We start from the raw sequence: 9,417 nt of genomic DNA on the forward strand, positions 1-9,417 counted from the left end.
AAGCTTCAATGGCACAATAGATAAATAAATCTCCCAATTCTTCAATGGAAGAAGGATCCTATGACTTTCGATAGGTATAACAATGTCATGCAAAGCCTGATCTCGACACTCTGTCTTGGTAGCCTGAACTCCACGCAAATGTTGTCTCGGCATCTATGTCTCAATGCTCTATCTCAGCAGATGCTCTGTCTCCTCCGTCTCCTCCATAATGATAATAATCTCAGGACCAAAGTCGCTGCATACCTCAGTCACCATCTCTTGAAAATGTGGAACGCAGTCACAATTGAATGCAGTATTTTCCAGACACAATTGGAACGCAGTCAAAATAACAATGATGGTCCCGAAAATAGACAGCAACAACGTTATCCCGGCTTTAAAAGCACAGAATAAGACTACCATCAAAATGGGAAAATGGGCTATGGTGCCAGCTGAGGAGGTTGATCTTTCTAATGTGCAATATCAGCAGCAGGAAATTGAGGCTCCACATCTTACAGGAAACTTTCTGAATCTTTTTGTATGGATTGTGGAATCTTGATTGTTTGGCCATGCAGTCTTGTCATTTGTAAAGCGCAAGAACAAAGTTCCACAGATATTGGAACATACAGGGATTCCTGAGACACCTATGTATTTTCCAGAGTTTCCACCTCAAGACTCAAAGAATGCCGTGAAGTGTGTGGATGAAGATACTCTGCCTACCTTGCATGTGGCATCTGCATTGGAATGTCTGCCTGCCTACGATTCTTCCAATCACTAGGGTAGCAACTCTTGCAATTCATTTTTGTACTGGACAATGCGTGATTATGCTCATGCATATCAATGTGGTTGCTGAATACATCATCTTAGCTGTAGAAAAATCACTCAACAATAAGCCTGTTATGATGCTTTTCATTTATTTTAATGCCGATGAAGTCAGGAAGCAAGCTCCAGCTTCTACAACATGCTTTCAAGAAGGAAAGCCCCTCTCCATCTTGGATGGCATTTTTATTCCAATTAAGGATGATATAGACTGCTATCCATATCCTACTAGAGGTGGCACAGTCTGGTTTCACAAGATGAGAGAGGTTAAGCAAGATGCAGTTAGCGTGTCAAGATTACGGAGTTGTGGTGTGATATTAGTTGGGAAGGCAAATATGCATGAACTGGGAATGGGAGTAACTGGAAATAATCCACATCATGGGACAGCTAGAAATCCTCATTCTACTGAATGCTATATGGGAGGTTCATCATCAGGTCCTGCTGTAATTGTAGCATCTGGATTATGTCCAGCGTCTGTTGGAACTGATGGTGGAGGTTCAGTTCGAATACCAGCTGCACTATGTGGTGTAGTGGGCCTGAAGACAACATACGGACATACTGATATGAAAGGTTCATTGTGTGAAGGTGGCACTGTGGAGTCAGTTACTCCACTTGCAGCAACTGTTGAAGATGTGATGTTGGTGTATGCAGCAATGTCTGGATCATCACCAATTGATCTGACCCGTTTAAGACCGATGCCACCTTGCTATCCTAAGCTGGGGACCACTGACAATTTGAATGTTTTGGGGTCTATCAAACTTGGAAAGTATACAAATTGGTTCAACGATGTCTATTCTGATGAAATTTCAGAAACTTGTGAGAGGATGCTCAGTCTTCTTACAAGGAGTTTTGGAATTGAAAAACAAGAGATAGTCCTACCAGAGATTGAAGACATGCGTGTGGCTCATGTTGTTTCAATTGGCTCAGAGGCATTGAGTCATGTATATCCAAGCTTCAATCAAGGGCAACACAAGGAAATGTCATATGATGTACGAGTTAATATGGCCCTCTTTGAGTCATTTTCAGCTGCACATTATGTCGCAGCCTAATGTCTCAGACGACGAATCATGAATTACTATATGGAAGCATTCAAACTAGTTGATATCATAGTAACCACAACTACAGGTATGACAACACCCAAAATACCCCCAAATTCACTCAAGATTGGAGAGACTGACCTACAGACATCTGGATATCTTATGGGTTTTGTTATTGCACCAAGCTTGATCGGACTCCCAGCAATATCTGTCCCTGTGGGTTATGACAAAGATGGACTTCCTATTGGATTGCAATTAATAGGTCGACCATGGGCTGAGGCTACACTCTTAAGATTAGCTTCAGCAGTGGGAGGAGCAAGGTGTGAAAGAGGGCAGATTGTTACTGCATGACTGGCTTGTCATTATTACAAAGAAACAATATTTTAAACAAATAGATATGTGCAGCTGGGATTGTTCATTTTTCCGTCATCGAAGGCAAACTGTGTAAATTTTGGTGCACGACGCATTGGTTAAGTGGCGCGACGCATTTTGGTGCGCGGCGCATTGGTTAAGTGGCGCGACGCAGAGGCTTGGAACGCAGATTTTTAGTCATTGCTTCCTGAAACTTAGTTCTTCCGCTCAAAAATAACAGATCATGGTTTTATTACCATAATGGAGCAGATTTGCATCGCCATGTTGTTTATGTTGCGGATCAGTGACACCTGGCCCTTCATCTCATAGATCCAAACATTTGGCAAGCGAAAATTCTACCCTGCAGTAATGAAAGGGCGTGCGATACGTTATTATGAAGTGATCCTGGGGTTTAATTTACATGCTCCCTTTAGGTCACAGAAAATCAAGGGTGGTTAATTACCATGGTCAGGGAACCTCATTCGATTCATTGCAGATGCTATCATAATGGGTGCGTTTTTCTCTTTTTATGAAGAATGAGTTTTTATCAAATGGCGGAAGGAAAATGAAATGTCCAAGGTCCAAAAGCCAAAATTAAAACAAAGACATTTACCATGCAGAGAAATAGGAATGAAAGCCTATTTTTGTCTTTAGCCACAATTTAATGGGATCCACACTACACCTTTTTATTGGCCATCAGATATTTTTAGCTAAAAAATGTAACGCTTCTCTGTCTTTAGAACGAATGGATGACTCTTTCTCTATTTTTATAATTTCAGTTGTAACAGCTCCCCATTTGGATCGATTTGTTTTCTCATAGTGGAGCTTATTTATTGCATAAAAAATCATTTGTAAAGGGTTCTGAGTTCTGGGAAACAGTGGAGGAATAACTCAGCGTTTGGCAGAGGATTAATTAAATGGTTCAGCTCTGATTTATAAGATTCTTGCAGTATAAATTTAGCATGTGTTTCTTCCTTTATGTCTCATATGTCTTTGTTATGTTTCGCCATTCATCCATGATCATTTCCAGTTGAATACTTTTAAGTGAGAAAGGTAGAATTCAGTCATTGCTCTGCCTTGAGGAAGTGTTCAAATTTTATGTGTTTTCTTCTTCCTGGAAAGGATTCATACATTAATGCCCTTTTTAGTTTTCTTAAACCGTCTTTTCACCTCATTTAAATTCAATTTGTTTGCTAAAACCTCTTGCCTATCTCGCCTTATGAAATATCCTGTGCCTTTGGTTAAATCTCTGCTCATACGGTCCTTGTCCCACACAGCCTAGAAACTTAGTCATTCATCAAAATACCTCTTTCATATTTATTTACCTAGCCTAAAATTAGTTTTTTATTTTAAGTCATTTCAGACTCTATCGAGTATTTTTACCGAGTTGACCCGGAGAGAGCCCTCTCCTGTCCTCGTAGGTATAGCTACGAGGCTGAGTGTGGTATGGTGTTATCTTGAATCCTGCCTTCCTTCAGCCTAAGGCAGATTTGAGCACTAACAATACCCTTTGCCCCTACTTTCTAGTAGGTTGCTAAGCCTTAGGGCTCTATCAGTCTACCCTTTATTTTGCCCTTTATTACCTCCGCGAAGGTGTGTGATTGGCCTTCGTGCAGCCCTAACTCATGGTCCAGGTACTTTCGCGCAGTTATGAAAATGAATTGTTTGGGTTCCCAAGTTATCTCAAGTGTTTTACTTAACTTAATAATCAATCCTAGTTAGCGCCATGTAAACTAATATCCTTACTTGCGTTCAATTAACTGATACAATCAAATATATTTGAGCATCAAATAAAAATTGTAAATTAAACCCAAAACACAATATAATCAGATGCATTAACAAGAACTAAATACATAGTAATTGCAGAATACTTCTCTTTATTGATATCTTCCAGTTTAAGACAGACTCTATCCACCCTGCACACACATTAGCAGGGGTCTGCGCACTCAGTTGCAAACTTCCACCTTAGGCCTCTGCGTACTTAGCTGCAGAGCCTCTACCTACGCTAAGACCTGAGAACACTTAGACTTCTCCACTCTACTTCACTACTTTCTTCCTTTCTTAACTACTTAGAGCTTACTTACTTAGCTCCTTTTTATACAATCCCATGGTCTGCGGACCATGGGTGGATCTTTACAACCGACTTGACACTTTACAAAATAAGGGTGGACAACCCTTTATGACTCTTAACACCCTCATGCTCTGTGACCACAAAATACGGAGACTTTACAACTTTATTCCACAATTATCCCAAAACATGGGCTTTTAGCCCCGAAACTGCTCTTGGGGGAACCCATTCCCAACACCTTGCATAATACGAGTTAACCAATTTATTTATTAACTATGGAATGCCTATAACTAATTATGGTCCCTTTTCTATAACGCGGGTCAACCACTTACAACTATTATTAGTGCGGATAACCGCTTACAAGCTTTATTGACTCATGTAACTAACTATGACTCTGACTAGGCCCCTTGGGCTTATTTAAATAAATAAAGGGGTTAGGGTTGGACCCTAACACCATGGGGGAAGAAAAGAAAGACGAGGGAGTAGGAGATCCTATCAAACTAGTGCTCGAAGAAGCCCTCGGGTGGCAAAGGAACAAAATTATGGATAACTTTTCCCATATCCTTTAGAAGATTCCAACAATTGAAACATCTTCATCCAATAGTCACTTTGGAGGTGCCTCCCCCATTAAGGTACAAGCTAACTTTGACATCCCTATATTTGAAAGTCAAATAGATGTAGATTCCGTAGATAAATGGTTGAATATGCTGGAAGGATATTTTTCGGTTCATGATTTTTTTGATATGGAAAATATTACTTTTTCTCTCCTCAAAGTCGTCCCCCACGTCAAGGACTAGTGGGAAACCTACTGTGAGCAGAAGAATGAGAGGGAACCCTCACTACTTTTAGCCGCACCCACTTGGAATTCCTTTTGAGACGTTGTTAAGGAACAATATGAAAATGTCGGGAGCTATGATGATACACTACAAGGAAAATACCTTCTAGCAGAGGTTATAATTTAGTTTTTAGCGTTATAAAATTAGAAAAAATTGTCAAAATAACATCCGTTAAAACATTTGCTTGGGATAGTGGACGTTTTAGCAGAACTTCATTACAACTAAAAATTATGGGCTGCCAGAGGAACTAGCAGATGTTTTCTTTTTCGTTGCACTTAATGGAACAAGTAGCATTGGTGTGCTACATACATAAAATCACCAGGCGACATATATAACTAAAAGCATCGAGGCATTGAATACAAAGAACACCGGTGCGTAATATATACGACAGTAGTACCAAGAGATAAAAAAGCCTTGGGGCGTTCTTCTAAGGAATGACACTGAGGCAGGCAAAAAATAATTGTTATGCTTGTGCTTTTTTTAAAATCTCTGGTGCATTCGTTATACAAAAATATGGTGTTGATAGTTTTTATAAACCACCGGGTTGGAAATAATATTTTGTAGGACCAGGGAGTTAGTTATATGAAAGCACTGGTGCATTAAGAATTACAATGCACTAGGGCATTAATATCAAATAGGATTAGTGCTTGAAGTGATAAATGCACCAGTGCTCTCGTTTTCTTAAAAGGCACTAGACATGTAAAAAGATGTCATCATGCTGCTTTTATATAACACAAGGCACCAATGATTTTTTATGTTATATACGCACCAATTTTTTGAATGAGATTTTCTCTTTTTTGGAAAGATCGACCTATGACAATGCAATTATTGTAATTTTTTAAATTTGTTATTCATCGAAAAATCAACATATATCTTATAACAATATTCATATAAATTAAAATTTCTTTAGTGAATTTGTATATGATGTTTGGATTAATTTGTTGTATTATCATATTTCACATCTCTTCATTATAATATTTAATCATCCATATGTTTAATCAGTGGTGTAACATTTCACAACGATGTTGGACAACACAATATAATAAATTAAAATGTATTTTTTGATATATCAATAAGAGGCTTTTTGTCAAGCGGAAAGAGTCGATTGTGCGGACACAACCAACCTCCCTAGGAGCCTAAGACTCTCTAGTGACAAACAAGACAAACAAGAGAAATCCTTCTCTAAACATGCATTTACTATATGGGAAATCAAGTGTTTAGATCCTACCTGTAATTCAACGCTGTTGTAGCAGTCCAGCTCCACTGATCCGGATGAGCTCCTCCTTCACTTTGAAACCTGCATACACTAACAATCAAACGATTAAATAGCACTTGATAATCTCATAGAATAAAACATATTTAACACATAGACCAAGGAGTACATGAAACAACTCATAAATAACAAGTTATTGAGAAGAATGGACTCATTTGCATTAATAGGTAACAAAAGGAACAAATACAACCTGAGCCTTGGTGTTGTGCAAGTCCCTCCCAGGGTCCATCAAGAGTTCTCCTTTACTTTGACAAAGCTCACCCACTTCCAAATAGAACAAGCAAAGATGGCAATCTCTCCTCACAAGCTTCTAAATGGGAGTCCTAATTCCTGCAGCATTTACCCTTAGAAATGTATAGCTTTCAACCTCCTCTCCTTCTGGCCCAATGCCTGTATTTATAGTGCTCAAGAGGAGGTTAATCAGGTCCACCATCAATGGGATAATCCCCTCTTTGGATGGGATAGCTCCCCTATTGATGGGATAAGTTCCTCTTTGGTAGGAGTGCATGAACCATCTGGAGGCGCTCAATACACATCGAACAACCTTCTAGAATGCTCTATAAATGACCACAAGTGACCTTTTAAAGATGAAACTTGCGCATTTTAACCTTTTCAGGGGGACGCACCTGCACCTTTACATACAGAGCGTCCAAAGACGCAACTTTTGTGAACATTGGGTGCGTCCCCGCAGGTAAGGTTGAGAGAACCTGCGTCCCCAGAGATAAATACATTTAGAAAGACTTTCTCTCTTTTTTGGAGTTTGACATGGAGAGCAGAGGTATAAGACTTGCCTAAGAGGGTAGCATGACTGTTGATTGAGCCATACTAACTGTAAATAGTCATGGTGACATTTTTTAGTGTAACAGATTGCCCCCTAAAGTGCGAAGCCTGAAATAGATTAGGGTTTTGTATTATCTAGGAAGGGTGAAGCGCTTTATCATTTCAAGGATTATCTCGTGGAGAGCCTGGTCAGAACCTGCAATTTTCAACACAAAATACATGTATAAGATTATATCATCACTGAGGTAGGCATTCCCATACTCAGATTAAAACTTTAACTAACAGACTAACTACTCTGATACAGGAATGATCTTGCAGTACATCATAATCATAGACTTTTGTAGACACAGTATGGGCGCAGCCATCTGTTTGTGATTAGTCTACTTAGATAATGAATACAAAACTCCTCGCAGCCTGGATGGTAGAAACTAGATCCAGGGTCTTCATTTCTACTTCTCGAATTGGTACGATTCTAGCCATGCGAATAAATGAGTTGATGTCGAACATGGTAGAAACCACTTGATTACCAGTCGATGATGTAAACTGTTAACAAGCGTGAGAGAGACCACCAGTAATGTCAATGGTTCTCAAAGTACCCAGTACAATCCATGAGATGTGAATGAATGAGTTGATGTCGAACATTTCACGGAATCCTTTGATCGAAAGTCAATGATGTAAACTGACGTCAAAGGCGAGAAACCTGCCATTGATGCATGCAGACTTCAAGGTACTGACGATCTCTAAGTCATCTCTCTAGATAATGTGCTGATGTCGATAGAAAGCGACTCGTTGCAGGCAAGCCTGCAACACGAAATCATTGTTCAAGTTGAAGAAATGTTGCTGTAAGGACTGACTCAGGGATGGTCAAATGGATGACAAGTATTTTGCAGATGAAAGTTTTACTTGCAGACCTCTTGAACACATAACGACACGACAGATGGCTTGGTGATGAATAATTCAAAGTTAATCCCCGGAACCCGGTTAAAGACTTTCAAAGTGGTTTGATCAACTGTGAGGTAAGGATTTCCCAACCCAGGTGAATGAAAAAGTGTCGTGTTCAAGAGTGGTAATAAAGTTTCTTCTGAGACAAAAGGTAACAAATAGGCTCATTCTTCTCTCTTTTCCCCCACCATTTCTGGCAAGTACCTCTTTATTTTTAACAAGCTTGAGGAGGATAACATATGCTTGATTATAAGCTCATCCTTCGGATGAGTCCAACCTAGTTTTGATTCGAACCCTAGGAAGGAGTGGTTCGTTCCTGTTTGTAATTGAACAGGTCCTTTACTGTGAAATGTTTAACGAGCCCAGTATAGGAGAAACTCGGCGTTTTTCAATTTTAGAGAGTCTGAAAAACTTAAGAAGACTCCAAGTTGAACTTTTTCGTAGATTTGTGTCCCTCAAGCCCGAAAAAGTATAAAATAATACCTGGGGGAACCGCTTGATCTTGCGACCAAGGAGTACTTTCATAATTAGTGCCACTGACCTGAAAAGTAAAAAGCGATCAAGGACACGTCGTTTTATTTCCTTATCGAGTTTGAAACGACAAAAACCCGGCAATCTTTTCCTGATTTTACGGTCAGAAAAGAGCTATAAGGGGACCGTCTTTTAATTCCGTTTTAACGAGTGTAAAAGAAACGCTCGGCAATCTTTTCATTTTTTAGGAGTCAGAAAAGGGCTTAAAAGATGACTCTGATATTTTGGTTCGTGAAAAATGACAATTTTCCCTCTAAGTCCCTTTGTCCTGCACAAAAGCAACACATTACTCATACCTGTTTAAGATAGGCAAAAATACATCGAAAAACATCTTTCCGTGGTGAAAAATGAACAAATTCATCCAAAAAACCTATAAAAAGACTTTTTACCATGTCATTTTACGATTTCACTGTTGAGGTTGAAAAAAGGGCTTTTGGCAAGAAACTTCCCGTGGTTGCTGCGGAAAATCCGACCGTCAGAATCGAACGCCGTCTCTTCCAGGTATTTTACAACATCCTACTCTTCAATTTCATCCAATTAAAATTGTATTTTAGGTTTTAGTTTTGATTTTTGGGGGGTTTTAGGTTTCAAAATGCGCTCTGCGGTGGACGCAGGTGCCCTTCGGGTGACCTGCGTCCCCCGACTTTTTTCTATACAGAAAAAAGGTCGGGGGACGCAGCCCACCTTCAGGCCAGCTGCGTCCCGACGCCCTGTGTTCTAAACGCGGGGTGCGTCCTCCGCAAAACGCGGATTTTGAAACCCCAAACTCCAAAATCAACCATTCAAATTTCCCAAAATTAATTC

General features: G+C 39.7%; 1 pseudogene; it reads left to right on the forward strand.

Annotated features, from left to right (window-relative positions):
- The first annotated feature begins 403 nt into the window (after positions 1-403).
- Positions 404-2,183, forward strand: LOC149228466 (fatty acid amide hydrolase pseudogene; annotated as a pseudogene).
- Positions 2,184-9,417: the final 7,234 nt, after the last annotated feature.

The sequence above is a fragment of the Pinus tabuliformis genome, chromosome J (assembly GCF_031772625.1).
Source record: "Pinus tabuliformis cultivar Carrire ecotype Pingquan chromosome J, CPIR1, whole genome shotgun sequence".
Lineage (NCBI taxonomy): Eukaryota > Viridiplantae > Streptophyta > Pinopsida > Pinales > Pinaceae > Pinus > Pinus tabuliformis.